The following is a 20,110-nucleotide window of genomic DNA, read 5'->3' on the forward strand; positions in this document are numbered from 1 at the left end:
CATCCAAATCATTTATGTAAATGACAAAAAGTAGAGGACCCAGCACTGATCCTTGTGGCACTCCACTGGTCACAGACCTCCAGTCTGAAAAACAACCCTCCACCACCACCCTCTGTCTTCTACCTTTGAGCTGAGATCAGAACAAATCAGCAAAAAGCAGCGTGGGCAAGACCATACCTGTTGCCATCAAAACAGATAAACACCCAAACTTAAATCTTTTATGCTGCAGACTGCACAATCACAGTTTTTAACAGGAATTAGTCCAATGGCAGGCTAGGATTCCAAAGTGTTTTGTTATTAACATACAAATTATGAGCAGGTTCTCACTGCACCTCATAGAGGCACAGTTCTGGGATCTGTCCTTCATTTGCTCCCCTCGTGATGATTAAGGATTATTTGGGGGAAGTATGGTGGTTTCCTTGAACTAGTTTGATCTGAACCCTTGAGACTCCTTCGAGTCAATATTGAGGAGTTCCCCACTTGTCATTGAGGTTTGTTATGAAGATGTAAGGGATACTATACTTTTAAGAGAGTTGAAGGACTTCACAAGAACACGGTGTACTTGAGAATTTACAATGTAACATTTGGTCCAGCAGCTAGCAGTACCTGGGTTGCTATGAGACACAAATTCAAATTATGTTTAAATTATGCCCCAAGATGCTAAACTCCAATCAAGTTTAAATTTAGTATTTTGACCATATTAAAAGCAATGAAACGTCCAATGCTTTGGGGTATAAAGCCAAAAAAAAAATTGAACAGCTGAGGGCGAACTGCCAAGCCACCAACATATGCAAACTGCCCAGAGAATGCTCTCTTAAAGGTACCTTTATCTATCAATGACTCATGAAACAGAAATCCTGAAGAAGAAGAACAGAAGACAGAGGAAGATACAAGGAGAAGATTCAACAGCTGGCTGGTTTTGAAATTTGAATTTTTTGGTAAATCTTAATCGGGGGACTTATCAGACCAGTGTTATAGAAGGGTAAGTAAAAGATAGGTTAGAGAAAGGAGTTGTAAATAGTTGTTAGTTAATATTCTCTGTTAGACTTAAAGAATAAAGTTCTAAAATTTTTTTGTACTTTAAATAATGACTTTTGGGATAGTTCTTGGCCTCTCGAATTTTAACATATTACAGCAAAGGTTAAATCACTTCTGCATTGCAGGTTTACATTAGCGGGCCTGTGTCGTAACAGGTTGGATATTCCCAGGGATGGTAACAAAGGAGTCTGGATTGTTTCCAGATTTGGTACTATTCAGTGAAACAAATTTACAGTGCCCACTTTATATTCTGATTGTCTTTCAATTGCCATTCTTGGGAAAGATGGGACATCTGGGAAGATGAGGTACTGGACAAAGGAAAGAAAGTAAATATATTGCCTGTAGTTCATCACTATCCTGTGTCCCTGCTGGAAGCAGAGGATCTGACAGCCTCTGTTTCCACCCCACACATGGGAATAGCAGGCAGGTACTCACTGTGGAACCGTCTGTAACTCAGGAGTCAGCCCTTCAGCAGAGGAGAAGTGAGATGTGGCGATAATCATGTTTCCTACGACACAAGAGAACACAGAGAGGACAGACTGCGGGATTGATCCAGACCATCACCCAAGGAACAACTGCACAACTCTGGGAAGACATCCAGACCCTTCACAGCATCGCTCAACACAGAGAAGTTGGGCAGTGAATCTATCATCTGGAAATGGGTCAGGTCAGGGAGCTTTGACATATTAGATCTGAAACTGGTTAGTGGTCTAAAGCTTTCCATTGGACCAGCCTTTCTGAAAATTTGACTGGATGATCAGAGTAAGCTGGGAATAGGTATGTATTGGTCCAAATGTGAATCTCATTCATTCTTCAAGCCTCATGAACCACTGACTGATTCCGACAATTGAGAGACTGTCCAAGTGTGAAGTGCGCAAGGTGGGCTCTTCAGCCTCATCAGATCTCCTAACACAGAACGTTTAACCACCATTAATACATGAACACCTGCATGGAAGAGAAACCTTTCAAGTGTGAATTGTGCAACGTCATTCTGGTATTCTTTATTTATCCTTTTGCAACAGCAGGGCAGAAATCATTTACCTGTGACGTCTGTACGAAATTGTTCTTGCAATCAGCAACTCTACGAGTTCACAAACATATTTATACAGGGGAGGTGTGAGGAGTGCCAGAAATCATTCACATAGTTATTGAGCCTCCGGACCCATCAGATAATTCATACAGAGGGAAACTCTGCAAGTGTTCATTTTGTGATAAAGTATTCACAACATCTATGAGCTCCTGGAACACCAGACTATCCATACAGGGGAGAAATCCTTCAGGTGTCAGGCTGTACGTCATGGAGTCACACAGTACGGAAACGTACCTTCAGTCCAACAAGTCCATGCCAACCATAATCCCAAACTAACACCCACTTGCCTATGCTTGGCCCATATCCTTCCAAATATTTCTTCTTCATGCACTCATCTAAATGTCTTTTAAACATTGTAACTGTACCTGCATCCACCGCTTCCTCTGGAAGTTCATTCCACATGAATCACTCTGTGTAGAACAAAAAAATTGCCTCTCATGTCTTTTTTAAATCTTTCTCCTCTCACCTTAAAAATATGCCCTCTAGTCTTGAAATTCCCAACTCTTGGGAAAAGACACCTGCCATTCACCTTTTCTATACTCCTTATGACTTTATAAACCTCCATAAGGTAATCCTCCTAAGTCCCAGTGAAAAAAAGGCCCGCCTATCCATATAACTCAAGCTCTCCATTCCCGGCAACATCCTGGTAAATCTTTTCTGAACTTTCTTTAATAATATCCTTCCTATAAGAGCAATTTTAAACTTTCATTTAATTTAATTCTCTCAGTTTTTTCTGTCGGATTTATCAATTTTTACTGTTCTGCCATTTCTCACGGTGTGTTTTCTATGTTTATGAGAAACTGCTGTTTAACAGTCTAGGCAGAAATGCAAGGCAGTCTCTTCCAAGCCAATGAACAAGATGGAGAATGGTGAGAAAGTTGGGAAAATTGCGTGAGGAGCCAGTGAGAAGCTTTTCACAAGGTGCCATTTTCCAGCTGAGTGTTGAACAATGAGAAAAGATTCTTTCTAGGGATTAGCAAGAGAACTATTTACATAAATCAATATCCTCATTATTTTATCACCTTTCCTCATTAATTTGCAGTTTCCCATTCCAGCCCTATCCCCAAGATAGAAACCAGACTCCCCTCACTGCAGTTAGAAACCAAAGGGAAACAATTCCTGACATGAATGTCCGAGCAGATTCCTGGTGACTCCAGTTCACCTCTTGCTCCTGCAGACCTCCATCCATCACCAAACTTTCAGGGCACATGCCATGGGCAGTGTAACAAATCATTCTCATATTCAACTCACTTCCGTACACAACTATACATTCACACTTGGAAGAAACCATTGATCTGCCAAGTGTGTAACAAATTATTCTCACAGTCTTCAAAACCTCCTCGATCACCAATACCTTCACACTGGGGAGAGGACTTTCAAATGTTAGGTGTGTAATAAGAGTTGTGCACAATTGTCAGGCCCGGTGAAACACCGGCACACACACAGGGGAGAAGAAAACATTCACATATGACGTATGTAAGGAGGAGTTTGAAAAGTTGTGGGGAATGTTGGATCATCATTGCATTCACACCGGGCGAAGCCAAGTGAGATGTGTGACTGAGCCTTCACACAGTCAGTGAAGCTCACCAAACAGACACATCCTGCTGAGGTGTGTGACGAAGGATTCACAGGGTTGACCTTGTTCCTGATGCATCAGACATATTGGGGCGAATGTGAAGTGTGCAGCTGAGTATTCACTCTGTCAGTGATCCTGATATGTCCATATAGTGCAATGTGCTTAATGAGGGCTTTGTACAACCATTGAGCCTAATGTATCACCAGCATATTCCTGCTGGGGCAAAACTCTTCACGTGTGAAATCCATGACATTTCTTCACAAACTGATCGAAGCTCCTGTTTCCTCAGAGAATTTCCACAGGGGAGTGACCAAATGTGAAGTCCTTGACTTTCCTGCAACACCAGAAGATTGCAGCATGACGTTTGTTTCAAGACTTTCACCCTTTACCCAATTTCCTAAACTATTAATCGATCCAAACTCAGCTAAAGCTAAGGCTTTTACACAATCAACATATCTCCTGGTCCATCAATGCATTCATTCAAGTGAGAAATCCTGTCAGTGTGAGTTCTGTAATAAGGACTTCACACAATTGTTGGACTTCTGGAACATCAGTAAACCCACATAGGAGACAATGCTTCCAAGTGTAACATGTCAGGATTGTTTCACTGGCTCCTCTCTCATCAGACACTGACATCTCCATATGGACCTGGAGGGTCACCCGCTTATGTTGCATTGAGAACTGTGTGTGTTGTTTACCCTCCAATGCTCAGACAGGGAGAGCTGTTGTTCCAAAACACTGTCTGTTTCAGCAGGGTCTGTCTCAAACCTTTCCCACTATCAGGCCAAACATTTCAAGAACTGGTAACCATTAACCTAATGACCAATGATCAACAAAAAAAGTCATTAATGTGTTTAGAAGCTCCTGTATAGACTCAGCATTCTTTCAGTGCAGAGTCAGGTACAAGTCACTCAATGACTCTCACTCTGACGAAGAAGACAATCAGATACTCAGTGATTAGAAAGGTTTCAGCTTCTGATCTATCAGCATAAGGACTCGGGGAGGAGCCTTTCCTGGGGTTGTAATGGAGTTACTTCAATTAGCCTCAGTGTCTCTGGTCTGTGAAAGGGGAGAATGAGCCAGGAATCCTGTTCCTCATCAGTGAGGCCAGCTGTGAAGTTGAGGGGGAATGGCTGATTGTGTCACAACATTCACTGTCTGGCTCTCCACACGCTGAATGGCCACTCAAACAGAGCACTAGAGGCCAATCAATATCCACAGTCTATCCTCCAGCTCGGTACCTTGATGATTGGAGGGGGCATGCGAGAGGACATCAGCCTGGATTTAGAGTACCTTCACACAGAAAGTATCTCAGTATGTTTCATTGAGATGTAATCAAATAAAAATTAACAATGAGACAGAGAGGAGATACTGGGAGGGTTGAACAAAAATATGGTTGAAGAGGTGGCTCTAACAAGGTACTCATGGTAGACAGAGACAAAGATGCAGAGAGGGTTAGGGAGGGAATTCTAAATATCTTTTCACATCCAAGGAGCATCTATTCCAAGCACTATTACCATGGACAGGGAAAGCTGCGTGGAAGAGGAAATTTTCAAATGTGAGATTATGTCCAAACTTTAATGATGTTTTTGAACCTCCTGAGATGTTGGACAGTGTGAGAAACTCAATTTTCACCCCTCTTACCCCTTCCTGGCTTTCTTCCCATTGTACTTTTGTCATTTGTAGATAATGCAACTCTTCCTGAAATGCCTCCATTTAACCTGCCTCCACCACACTTTCAGACAGAACATTCCAGACCCTGTGAAATCTTTTTATTCATGTCACCATTACCACTTTTGCCAATCACCTTCAACTTGTATCCCCTTGTTCTAGATCATTTCACAAGTCAGATGAGTTTCTCCCTGTTTGCACTGTCCAGTCACTCATGATTTTGAAAACCCCTGTCAAATATATGCCAAACCTTCCCTTTTCCAATGAGAACTGTCCTCTCCTGCAATCTAACTGAAGTCCCTCATTCCTAAAGGTATTCTCGTGAATCTTCATTCCATTTATCTTCAACCTATTGAATCTGTAGAGCCTAGAAGTGGACGCGGTACTCTAGCTTAGGTTAGGACAATATTCATAGAATCATTGAATCCCTACAGTATGGAAACAGGCCCTTTGTGCAAACAAGTCCACACCAACCCTCCAAAGAGTAACCCAGCCTGACCCATTCCCCTACCCTATTGCTCTACATTTACCCCCAACTAATGCACATATCCTATACATCCCTGAACACTATAGGCAATTTAGCATGGCCAGTTCACCTAACCTGCACATCTTTGGATTGTGGGGGGAAACCATAGCACCCAGAGGAAACCCACACAGACATGGGGAGAATATGCAAACTCCCCACAGACATTTACCCGTGGCTGGAATCAAACCTGGGTCCCTGGTACTGTGAGGCAGCAGTGCTAACCACCGAGCTACCGTGCCGCCCCTGGGTTTAGTATAATTGTCTTGTGACCTGCGCTCCTGTTGATGAACCCTGCAGTGCCATTTGCTTTTTTAACTATTCAAACTCCCCTGCCACCTTCATTGATTTTGCACAGCTCCACCCAAGGTCCCTTTGCTCTCGTACCCTCTTAGAATTGTACCTTCACATTAGTTTGTTTTTCTATTTTTCTCCAGATGTTTCCTCCCCTTCCTTCTGTGAGTGGAATCCTTGTCAGTGTTCACAATAGCTTCTAGTTGACCCCTTCCCAAGACCTCTTGTTTCACCCCTTCATTCAGAGCAGCTCAGTTGCTGAGCTCTTTCTGCATCATCTCCAGTTTTGCAATCACCCATCTCCCAAGTTCTCCTTCCACCTCCCTATGGCCCCTTACTCTCTCCAGATGTTGTCCTTAAGAAGTGCTGACATGATACGGGCCATTTCAATTTCTTTGTTCCTCACGTTTACTTAAAGCTGTCACCATGTGAACTTGTTATATTCGAAGCTCTCAGGTCCCACCCGAATGTCATCATCAAACCCACTGACAAAGGCAGTGCAGCTGTTATTTGGCGTTATGATCTCTAACCAACAGACTGTCAACTCTCTAACAGACCCTTATACCTCCCAGCACCATAGCCGCATTACTGGCACCAAGCCATGTGTCCAGAACTGTCAATAACTCATGTTCTCTAGAATTGTCTCTCTATGATTCCCCCAATCTCAAACTGCCCACTTCTACCTCTTTCCCAAGACTTGTAAACAAGACCCCTAAACTGTTTTTTCAGTCTGTACCTGTCCTATTTGAACTTAGTTCTTCCCAGTTTGACTCTATTTTTCTCCCTTGTGCAGTTTCCTCATACATATCTCTATGACTCTTTTGATGGCCCATATCACTTCGCATAGTTTTCACTCTCTAACTGGCTGCTTTGGATTTTCATTCCTGCTTCACCTCCAACCCTACCAGGGGACAGCAACGGAGCCCACTAACCTCCGACTCGCAGTCCAACTAGACCCCATCCAACACAAGCCTTCTCCAGCTGTCTGAGCTGATTCTTGAACCGCACAACTTCTCCAAATAAATGGCATTGTGTGTATCCGCACAGGTCTTAGAATTATACAGTACCAAAAAGGTTCTTTGGACCTCTGAACTGCCAAAAGTCTATTACTACCTACACTAGTCCCACTTTCCTGTACTGAGCCTTGAATGTTATGACATTTCAGATGATCATCAAAATTCTTGAGAAGGTTGAAGTTTCTTGCCTCAACTACCCTCCTAGGTGTGTGCATGCCAAACCCAACAACAAGGGTGAAAATGTTCTTTCCTCAAAACTCCTTTAAACCTCCTGCCTTTTACTTTATGCCCTTTGTAATTGACCCTTTGAATAGGGGGAACAGCTGCTTTCCATTCACTCTTTCATAATCTTAAACACCTTGATCACACCCCTCAACCTTCTTTACTCCAAAAAAAGAACAACCCAGCTTATCCAGCTTCCTTCTGTGGCTGAATTGCTCCATCCCAAGCAACATTCTGGTGAGTCTCTGCTGTGTCCTCCCTTGCAAACACGTTATTTATTACGAGCAGAGACTAGAATTATACAACAATATTCAAGCTGTGGCCAACCAAAGTTCTACATAGCTCTAACATAAGCTCCCTGCTCCTATAATCTATGCAATGACTAATAAAAACAAGTGTCCCATGTGCCTTCTTAACTACCCTATTAACCTGTCCTGCCTACTTCCAAAATGCATCACCTCACATTTATCACCTTTATGATAAATGATACAAACAATAAATTTATATGAGCTTTCCTAATTGTTTGCTGTACCTACATTCAAATCTTTTGCAATTCATGCACTAAAGCAGCTAGATTCCTCTGCATCTCAGCATTCTGCAATCTCTCACCATTTAAATAATATGCCTGTTTATTTTTTTGGCCAAAATTGACCATTTCACATTTTTCCCATGTTAATATTCCATATACCACATCTCTATGCTAATTCAGGTTTGGCAACCGTATCTTCTGTCCCTTCAAGTCATTTCTACATATCGTAAACAGCAAGGTGAACTATTAGTGTACATCTGATTTTGCTAGGAATGCTCAAAATGATTTATCACCAGTACGGCCAACTTTTCAGTGATGATGCAGAATCTAATGTGGAGAGGAGGAAAGAATTTATCTATGTACATTACAGTTGTTTCATTATCTATGTTTTTATCTATGTTTCATTACAGTAGAATGTTTCACAGCCAATTAAGTGTAATCATTTTGAAATGTAATAGTTGCTAAATTTCACACGGCAAGATCCTAATGAGGTAACAACTGGACAATCTGTTTTGACATTATCGATTGAAGGACAAGTGGTCGTCCAGACACCAGGAATACTCCCTGTTCTTATTTTTCAAAGATGCCAAGTGATCTTTTTATCTACCTGAGAGGGCACAATGGTTTTAATTTAAAGTCTTGAAAAGATAGCGCTTTCGTTAATGCAACATTCACTCATCACAGCAATGAAGCATTGGCCTAAATTATGTGCTAAGTCTCTGCAGCAAGACTTCAAACCAGTTTTCTGAAGCCAAAGTAGTATGTTAATGTCCAGGAAAAGATTTTACTGAGAGCTTCAGGAACCTAAAATCAGGGGCAATATGACTGGGTTGGCAATTATCTGAGGGGCTGATTGGATCCTAATTGGCTGCCTCCAGCCTTGCTGTTTCATTCAGGAGATTGGATAGATTTTCATTGCTATCTGCCCCACAACAGGTTTGGCAGCTCTGAAACCTCACAGCACAACTAGGACAGCTCGCCATTGCTGAAGCACCTCAGAGAGCAAGAAGCCTCAAAAGAATTAACTCAGAATTAACAAATCAGAGGGCAAGTTGTTAGGGTCCTTGGCAACAACATGGGGCTGAACAGATGACCTTACTTGCTGATAGCTCCCTCTTTGGGCCACGATTCCTGGTTTTCCTTGGTTACGCCACAAAGCCTTCAGTTTCCCATGGAGCAATAGTGCTGTATTCACCATCAGCAAGATTCAAGGAGAGCTTGCTCATTGGGTGCAAAAATGTCTTGATGGTAGGAGACAGAGGGTGGTAGTAAACGGTTGTTGTTCAGACTGGAGGGCTGTGATCAGTGGCATGCTGCAAGAATTGGTGCTGGGTCCACTCTTGTTCATCATTTATATCGGCAATTTGGGTGAGAATATAGGAAGCATGGTTCATAAGTTTGTGGATGACACCAACATTAGTCATGTAGTAGACAGTGAAGGAAGTTATCTAAGAGTAAAACAGGATCTTGAGCATCCAGACATTCCGAGAGCAGAACTCTGCATTGAGGCAGCTGATCTGGCAATGGAGCATGGTAGCAGCTGGGCCCAACATGAGCCCAGATGGTGGCAGGAGCCCAGTATGGGTGAAAGCATGTCCAATGCAGGGGAAAGCTAGCCATCTTGGGGAAAGCCCAGTTTGGAGCATCTGCAGGCTCATGGCATAAGAAAGGACTGTAATGTTTGACGTTTTAACTTTATTTCTTTATTTTTCCACTTTTACACTGTTTTTGCCCCTCTTCTCAAAGTACCAAAACTTGGCCCTCTCCAATGTCAGTTTCATATCCAAAGACCTTCAATGTCATGTCACCTCCATATTGTGGAAAGGGACATGTGTCAGGTTGGAGGTGAGGGGCTGAGCGAAACGTCTTCCAGAGTTTGTCACCAGACAAGGTCAAAAGGATAGCGGAGACGTCAGCTTCGGCGTGGAGGGGTCATTCCCAAAGTCAGTCTCCTGACACAGAGTCAGTCATTGAGCGACTGTCTCCCACCAGGTACAGATGTGCCCTTGAACATGTGCACTCTAAGTGCGCCCTCCCTTAACCCTCCTTTCTGTGTCCATCTCTGCCATGTCACTCTTTGCAGCTCCCGCTCTCTGTATACATGTGATCCTAGCACTGCATGTCATCACTGCCTTGGCTGCTGTGGGTCTTCATTCTGATCTACCGTCAAACACATTCGCACTACATGTCCCACACTGCTGTTGTCAGTCTGAAACTCTCCGAGGATGAAGAATACTATTTCCACACTAGAAATCTCTGTCAAACATTTACCAGGGGAACTGAGACAGCAGCTGCAATAAGTGAGGTTTTATTCAGATGGGACAATGACAAGTTTAAATTCCCACCTGATCTGCTGCTCAAAGTCACCTCCACTTCCCCGGTCAGTTTCCCAAGTTTCAGGAAACTCATGTTGCTCCAGAAATATTTGGATTGACTGTGAGAGACGTCAATCAGAGAGCCCACCCACTCTGCACATTGTCTCCTCTTCCTCTTCCAGAGCTGGTTCACTTCCTATAGGGACTGAAAACCAAGTGAGGAGATGGTGAGTGAAGGAGCAGCTTTTATACAAATTGTATCCCATAATATCCACACCAATCTTCAGCCAGTCTGACTATCCTGTGGGCAGTCAGGGGTGGAAATGTCCCTTGTGCTGTGTGAGAAGATCCAGCTGAGAGAGCTGTTTACTCGCTGCTTTGTGCTGAACTGTGTGACTGGAGCTGTGTGTTGGATATTGAGTGTGTTTATTGGAAGCATTTCCCTCTGATTTCCAGGCTGAGTTTTGTTGTCTCATTCCTGAAGAAGGTGAGTGTGATTATCTGGGAGGTGAAAAGTGTCTGAGGAGTTTTACCTATTTTCTATTATTTAGTCCTCTTTATGTGTTGGAAGCTGGTTTATTATCCTGTGGACTGTTAATTGTTGAATTATCTTCACTCTATGAAACCAATGCAGCTCAACCACCTGGAAGGATAAGAGCAGAGACATGCGGAATATCATTCCCTGTCAACCCCTCTTGAAGTCACACACCATCCTGACTTAAAAGTGTCTTGGTATTTCTGCCTTGTAGCTGGCATGAAATCTCACGAACTTGCATTTTGAAATATATGTGGATTGATTTACACCCTGTCCATACTATGGATTCTGATAATTCAAGTAGGGATGTCACTTTCTGAAGAGCCAATGATACATGGACAACAAATGCTAGACTGGGCAATGATATTTACATACATAACCGAGGAGTCAACCCCTTCAGCAAAGGAGAAGAGGGAGTTGGAGGTAATCATGTTTCCTTTCCTGTTTTACAGAAGAATTGCACCCAGAGAATTACGAGAAGGTAGTCACTGGAGACAGATCCTGACCACCATCCCAGGAACAGCTCAATGACTTGGGAAAACATCCTGTCCCTTCACAGCTTAACACAGAGAATGTTGGGCGGTGAAACCATCTTCTGGAAATCGGTCAGATCAGGGGAGCTTTGACATATCATCAAATCTGAAACTGGTCAATGGTGTGGAAACTTCCATCTCAGCCACCCTTTCTGAATGTTCGTATGTGGGCGGTCTGTCAGTGTGAACTAGGAAGCAAGTGTGAGCAGCTTCAAATGTGGTGGGAGCTTCAATCACTCATTGAACTTCATGAAGTACTGACCCATTCTTACAGCTCTGTTAAAGTGTGGGCAGGTTCCACAGGCTCATTCCAAGGTGCATCTGTTCTCCAAGCAGTTAACACAAATTTATCTTCATGGAAGAGAAGCCATTCAAGTGTGCAGTGTGTGACCAAGCTTTCACAAAATCAACAACACTTGTGAATCATCAACGTATTCACACTGGAGAACAGCCATTCAAATGTAAGGTGTGTGAGAAATCATTCTCATGGTCATCAACTCTCCGAGCTCACAAATCGGTCCACACAGGTGAGAAACCATTCACTTGTGAGGTATGTGGCAAATCATTCTTGTATTCATCAACCCTTCATAGACACCAACACATTCATACAGGGAAGAAACGTTTTATTTGCAAGATGTGCAACAAATCATTCTTACAGTCATGGGCTCTCCTTGAACACGGGCGCACTCACACAGGGGAAAAACCATTCACATGCAAGGTGTGCATCAAATCATTCTCTGATTCATCAGCCCTCCGTGTTCACCAACGCATTCACACAGGAGAGAAACCATTCAAATGTGAGGTGTGTGACAAATTATTCTCTGATTCCTCAACCCTTCGGAAACACCGACGCATTCACACAGGAGAGAAATTATTCATATGTGACATGTGTGACAAATCATTCACATATTCATCGACACTCCAAACACACCGACGTATACACACAGGAGAAAGACCATTTATATGTGAAGTGTGTGAGAAATCATTCTCTGATTCATCAACCCTTCGCAAACATCGCCATATTCATACAGGGGAGAAACCATTCACATGTGACGTGTGTTTCAAATCATTCTCTGATGCATCAGCTGTCCACAAACACCGACTGATTCACACAGGAGAGAAATCATTCACCTGCGAAGACTGTGACAAATCGTTCTCACGGTTATCAATCCTCCTGTTGCATCAGAGGATTCACGCTGGACAGAAACCATTCACATGCAAGATGTGTGACAAATCATTTTTGTATTCGTCAACCTTTCATAGACACCAACGAATTCACACAGGGGAGAAACCCTTTGCTTGCAAGACTTGCAACAAATCATTTTTGCAGTCATGGGCCCTCCTTGAACACCAGCGCATTCATACACGGGAGAAGCCATTCACATGTGAGGTGTGTATGAAATCATTCTCTGATTCATCAAACCTCCGAACACACCAACGCATTCACACAGGGGAGAAACCATTCACGTGTGAAGTGTGTGACAAATCATTCTCTGATTCATCGACCCTTCGGAAACATCGACGCATTCATACAGGAGAAAAACCATTCACGTGTGAGATATGTAACAAATCGTTCACGTACTCATCGAGCCTCCGCATACACCAACGTATTCATACTGGGGAGAAACCATTCACGTGCGAGAAGTGTGGCAAGTCATTCTCTGATTCATCGGCCCTCTGCAAACACCGTCGCATTCACACGGGTGAGAAACCATTCACGTGTGAGGTTTGCAACAAATCCTTCTCGAGGTCATCAACCCTCCTGTTCCATCAGAGGATTCACACAAGGGAGTAACTCTTCAAGTGTGAGGTGTGTGGTAAACCTTTATCGAGCTCATCAAATCTCTGCACTAACTGACACATTCATGCAGAAGAAACCACTCCAACATAAGATGGGCCACATATCATCCTCTGCATCATGGACCCTCTGTGCACACCACAGCTTTCAGACGGGACAATCCATTCATGTGTGAGCTGTGTCAGAAAACTTTCTCCTTATCATTGGAAGTCTACAACTACCAACACAATCACACCAGAAAGAACCTGGTCAAGTGCTTGAGGAGTGATAAGTCATTCTCAAATTCATCAAATCTCCACAGACATCAAGCATACATACCAGGGACAAACCATTCATATGTGTCGTGCATCAAAAGCATTCTTGTTATTGTTGTATCTCTGCACACATCAACACATACACTGGCAAGAAACCATTCAAGTGTGAGGTCAGTGCAAAATTGTACTCTCAGCCTTTGATTCTCCTGATCTATCAAAGGATCTCCATGGCTAAGAAGCCATATAAGTCTGATGAACCTTTCTTGGCATCTTAAACTCTATTATTATCAAATGATTCTTACAAGGGAATAAAACTTTGAACTAATCTCCTAAACCATTAGTGAATGCACACTGGAGTGAAAATGTTCTGTGTGGAATGTGACGAGGTTTTCACCTAGTCAGCATATCTTATGCTCCTTCAACATTTGTAAAGCAGAGAAACCCAATTGGTATCAGATGTACAATACAACCTTCATACAGTTGGTGGACCTGCCAGAACATCAGAGAACTTACCCAGCCATGTTCTTGTTCAGTTGTTGACTGTGTGAACCTGTGCACAATCTCACTGCAGAATGTTCAGCAGGACTGAGACACAAAGCAAGAAGCAGCTTTCACTGCCATCAAACAATTAGTGATGACAAAAGCCTGCTTCTCAAGATGCTTCTACCTGTTCCAAGATATTTCTAAAGGATGATATTTTATTTCTCCCAGGAGATGCCAGTGAATATGCTTGTCCCAGGATTTCACCTTGTTTGAGAGCAATATTGTTCATTGTACACTAGGATGTTTGTAGCCTTTCTCTTTCTAGGGAATACAGCAATCTACCCCTGGTGTAGCCAGAATCTGAAACATTTCTTCACATTCCACTTCTCTCAGTGAGCTCCCTGACTGAATCACAGCATCAGTAACCAATACTTTCTCCTCAGTGTGTACTGAAATTGTGGCATCAACCATGGAAGGAAGTGATGGACCTAGTCCCTAAGCAGCTGACCATCAGGCTACTCACCTTCCCTCAATATGAATGTGACTTCCTGACTTCAGTGAGTTCACATGGAGACCATAGGTTCTCAGATGGTCATTACACACAACTTGGAGGTGAATTGCTTTGTGTTCAAGAAGTTCTCAGAGTCTCCCCACGTAACCTTCAATATCATGTGAGTGTAATCAATTGATGCCAACATCTTGGGGAAGCAACTTTTTCATAAAACATCAGTGAACTTTGCTGATGCTGAGTGTTGTCTTAAACTTAATGCAATCATTTCTACTACAGGTGAATTTACTGTCCTCATGCCTCCAGTATTATAAAGGTAAAACATGCAGCATTTTAAAACCTTTCATAAATGTAGAAACAAAGCAGAAACTCCTTGCAGTATTATTGAGGTAACAATGTCATGCATTCAATTATTTTTACTATTTCTCCAGTTTATGTGACACAGCCTTCTAAACCCACAACTCTTCCAGCTAGAAGAACAAGGTGGCGGGTAAATGGGAGAAATATCACCTGCAATTTCTCCTCCAAGTTACAGGGTTCTCGCTTGGAACTATATCAACATCCCTTTGGTGTCGCCTCTCTAACAATGGCAATCAAGAAACCTGACATCCTCCAGGACAAAGTAGCATGCTTGAGTGTGCCCTAGCCACTAATTTCAGCACTTCCTTCACCAATGACGCAAAGTGGTAGCAGTACCAACTACAAGATGCAGCACAGTAACTCTCCAAGGCTCCTTTAACAGCACCTTCTAAACACACAATTTCTCCAGTTACAAGAACAAGGTCGCAGGTAAATGGGAGAAATATCACCTGCAATTTCTCCTCCAGGTCATAGAGTTCTGTCTTGGAACTAAATCACTGTCCTTTCAATGACATTGATTGAAACTCCTGGTATTTCCTCCCTAACAACATTTTGGATGTACCTACAACCCTGGGACTTTATGTTTTTTTTAATATGGGGAGGCAATAACCTAGTAGTACTTTCGCTAGACTATAATTCCAGAGGAGAAAGTGAGGTCTGCAGATGCTGGAGATCAGAGCTGGAAATGTGTTGCTGGAAAAGCGCAGCAGGTCAGGCAGCATCCAGGGAACAGGAGAATTGACGTTTCGGGCATAAGCCCTTCTTCAGGAATGAGGAAAGTTTGTCCAGCAGGCTAAGATAAAAGGTAGGGAGGAGGGACTTGGGGGAGGGGCATCGGAAATGTGATAGGTGGAAAGAGGTCAAGGGGAGGGTGATAGGTCAGACTGGGGTGGGGGCAGAGAGGTCGGGAAGAAGATTGCAGGTTAGGAAGGCGGTGCTGAATTTGATGGATTTGACCCCACACTCCGGATTCCTCAACTGTTCCAGAATCTTCCATCGGCCTCCGAAATCAGTCTGGCGCCATTACACACGCGGCCGCTACATCGCCCGCGGCAATAGCTGCCGCCGCCGCCGCCGATAATTCCAGAGGCCAAGGTAATGGCCTGAGGATCCAGGTTCAAATCCTGCCATGGGAGATGGTGGAATTTGAATTCAAAAAACAAATCTGCTATCAAGAATCCAATGATGATCATGAAACTGTTGTTGATTTTTGGGAAAACCCATCTAGTTCACTAATGCCGTTTATGGACGAAAACTGTCATCCTTACCAGGTCTGACTGACAAGTGATTCTAGACTCTCGGTGATGTGGTTGACTCTGAATTGCCCTCTGGACAATTAGGAGACAGCAATAAAGTTTCAACTTTGATCTCCAGCATCTGCAGACCTCACTTTCTCCTCGAAGACAGCAATAAATACTAACCTAGCCAACGACACCCACAATCCGTGAATGAATAAAAAACAATGAAATAAACTATTGCCTGCGGGCCTGTAGTTTGCTGAAATAATAGCTGTCCACAGCATGTAGACTGGAGTCATGAATATGAATGACTGTTAGAGTTTCTGGTTGTTCAGATATTCAGTGTAATTTGGAGAGTCATCTCAAAGAGGCAAAATCAGTAGAAAATCACCACTCTCATTCCCATCTGAGGCTGTGGTCATGCTTGATGACAGCTTCCTGGCTGTTGTTTAATAAATTATTGTTAAATAACACAACAGTTCAATTTATAGTTGATGCAACTGCCATTTAAAATACTTGACATCATCATTCAATTGGTGATGAAATGACACAAATTCCATAAATTCTGGATCGCAATTGGTTTGCTTGTAGTTGCTGCATATTTATTATGGAATTTTATTCATAAGAACATAGTCTCACCAAATCATTGAACAATGTGAAATAGTTTTATTTCAGAGTGGTACATAGTGATTTGATTGGCTTCATGATCCATGCAGTGTGTACACAGTTACTGGATAGATCCCTTATTCATTTTGCAACATTTTTCTGTTTCAGTAAAGGGTGATGGGAGAGTGAAGACCTGTCTTGCTATTAAGAATTAGGTTATTAATTGTCTCAGGGTCATCACAGCACACCTTTGTTTTAAAGTTAGACTAAATTCAGATAAAAAAACCCTATCATTTCATACTCAGCATGAATCCTTCTTTAGTGTTAGTCATCTGAGAATCATCTTTGCTTATCCTTTCCCTGTGTCACTGAGAGAGAAATTGCTTCGCACCTGGTGCTAAGGACTTTCCAGGTAAGAGGGATCCATTCCAATGTGTGTGTGAAATCAACTTGAGGAGGCCAGAAACTACGATAACGAAGCAACACAATTTATGGGAATGTAACTTGTATATTTATTGATACATCTGGAGATAGTATTGAGAATGAGGAATGAATTTCTGTTTTCAGTTAACTAGTCACGTGACCTGAGGAATTTACTTTTAACCAGCTGAATGGGTTATTACAACTCATATCCAAATATGACATAGAGATACTCTGAATTACTGATAAATATAGAAATTTCAAAATCTGGGACAGTCATCACCATCACTCCTGTATTTCGACCTTCCAAACCTGTGGCGCCAACCATAAAGAAGGACAGGAGCAACAGATGCAATACATGAGAACACTGTCAACTGCATGTTGTCCTCCAAGCCACACACCACCCTGACATGAAATGGAAACACCATTCCTTCACTGTCGCTGAGTGAGAAACCTGGAACTTTCAGAATACTGAAAGGCCTAAATAGAGTGGACATGGAGAAGATGTTTCCATGGAGAGACTAGGACCTGAGGGCACAGCCTCAGAGTGAAGGGATAACCATTTAGAACTGAGATGAGAAATTTCTTCAGTCAGAGCGTGGTTAATCTGTTTCTGCCAAAGGCTGTGGAGGCTAAGTAAATGTTTGTACTTAAGACAGAGTTAGATCGATTCTTGATTGGTAGGGGGATTGAGGATTACGGGGAGAAGGCAGAAGAATGAAGTGAAGCAACATATCAGCCATGATCGAATCACGGAGCAGACGCGAATGGCCAATTGGCCTAATTCTGTTCTTGTTATCTTGTGGTGACCTGAGCCATGTGGGTGGGTCAAATCTGGCAACTTAATTTTAATCAGCTGAATGAACTCTTACAACTATCCAAATATGACACAGACACATTCTGAAGGAATGTTAAATGTAGGAATTTCAAGATGGGGACTGTCATCCCCATCAAATCCATGATCTCTAACATTGAGGAAGACAAGGGCAACAGATATATGGGAAGACCACCACTTGCACACTCCCCTCCAAACCACTATCATCCTGACATGGAACGAAACTGTCACTGGGTGAAAATCCTGCAATGTCCTTCCTAAAAGCACTGTCAGTATCCCTACAACCCAAGGACTGTAACCATTCAAGAAGGCAGCTCACCAACGCCTCAACCAGAGAAATTGGGATGGACAGTAAATGCTGGCCTATTCACTGAAATCCACATGCCATTAATGAATAAAAAGACAATGCCAAGACTTGGTTCAAATCAGAATAAAGCCACAAAGACTTCAGCTGTACTGTCAGCAATAGGGGAAGTGTGGCTTCTGAGGGTTAATCTACACTGTTGTATTATCTTTTGTTCTGTATATTTACTATTCTTCATTAATAAATTCTACTCAGCTTCACTCTCCCTGACTATCTCCATCACTTTATTGTATGTGCTCAGTAAGCTGGGTGAGAAGTGTAAAGATTGAGAAGACAAAATAAAATTGATCATCAGCTCCAAATTCTTACACATTGATGAGGGAATTTGCACTGTCAGAGATACCATCTTTCAGATGAGATAAATTACAACCTTTTATGCTCTCACAGGCAAATGAAAGAAATCCCATAACACTGCTTCATAGAGCTTCAGGCAAGTTAATGCTGATGCCCTGGACAATATGGATCACACATTCAATGTAACTGTTGTAGAAAGATTTTAAAAAGGAGGCTGAGTCCCACGTTCGCAGCACAAATCGATCTTTATTCAAAGTTCCTAACCACACAGCCTGAGAGAGGTCTCTGGAGACAGATTCCAAGATACTCCCCCAATCCCAGAAAAGTACAGGATATTTATACATTGTATGTCACACCGGTTACATGCAACATTGACGTCAGTGTTTGCCACTTCCTGTCTCAGTGGGTGGGTTTGGTACCTTGTAATTGTTTATTTTCCCGGGGTCATAATGACAAAGTAATGTTTTACAAATGTTCCCTTACAATGCTACTTATTTTCCAGTGTCTGTTCATGAGGTTATCTGTTTATACTCTTTGTTGTATGCCATTTAGTGTTTATGCTATTCATCCTTCAATCCAACCCTGCTGATGGGGTGAGAGCTTCTGACTACCATCTACAGCTATTTGTCTAAAGAGTATTGGTTGTGCCCGGATCCAGTATACCTACCTATATTTGTGAAATGGCAATTACTTAAAAAGCCTTTGATTATCGTGGAATCAGACTTTCCCTCCTGCATTTCACAAAATAACAAGTTTTCTTTTTCCCACTAAGATTTCTATAAGGTACTTCATTATCTGGTTGCCATGAATACGAAGGCTGCATTTCTGACTGTGGAAACTGCAGTCTCAGCTAACAATCATTTTCACCCATGGGCAACTCCAAACAGATCACCTACTTTCTGTGGGGGCATGCTGCGCACAAATTGGCTGCCATGTTTCCTGTATTACATCACTGAGTACACTTGAAATTGTACAATACTGGGTTTAAAGTGTTTTCCAACTCCACAAGCTTGTAGAAATTGAGATATAAGTACAACTCTTTCTCAATTGGGGAAATGAGTTTTTCCATGAACTGGAAATCATAAACACCGGGCCCACGGTGACATTACCCATATATCATGCCCAGGATTCACACTGTAAGATCCTGAGTCTTTCAGTGAATAGGAACACATCATGTTGATTCCTTCACCATACTCAGGATATTTCCCATGGTATTAGTCAAGCACCCATCACCTGAAGATGATCTGCCTAAAATTCACATCAGCAACCAGAGCAGGGTCTGATTCTACCCGGTGCCTAATCCTGAGAATTGGTTCACTTTACTAACATGCACACAGACTCTCACATCAGGACAAACTCTCTCAGAGTACTAAAGACAGAACTTTCTTAAAAATCCCTGTGCTTTAGTTCTAGCTCCCAATTCTGATGGACTGAAATGACACCAAACGTTAGGGACACAGGATGACACCAGGACTGGCTCAGTGAACATGTCTCTCAAACATATGAACTGCTGGAACAAATTGGGCGGCACAGTGGCTCAGTGGTTAGCACTGCTGCCTCACAGCACCAGGGACCTGGGCTCAATTTCAGCCTCAGGCGACTGTGTGG

At 42.6% G+C, this 20,110-nt stretch overlaps 1 protein-coding gene and 1 pseudogene across 4 annotated transcripts in view; both read left to right on the plus strand.

Moving 5' to 3' along the window:
* The window catches only part of LOC122541578 (zinc finger protein 271-like), a 652,600-nt gene that overhangs the window by 86,785 nt on the left and 545,705 nt on the right, over positions 1 to 20,110 (plus strand). The gene's annotated exons all lie outside the window — the stretch shown is intronic.
* LOC122541199 overlaps positions 10,717 to 20,110 on the plus strand; it is a 58,412-nt pseudogene continuing 49,018 nt past the window's right edge.

Source organism: Chiloscyllium plagiosum, chromosome 37, assembly GCF_004010195.1.
Source record: "Chiloscyllium plagiosum isolate BGI_BamShark_2017 chromosome 37, ASM401019v2, whole genome shotgun sequence".
NCBI classification, from domain to species: Eukaryota; Metazoa; Chordata; class Chondrichthyes; order Orectolobiformes; family Hemiscylliidae; genus Chiloscyllium; species Chiloscyllium plagiosum.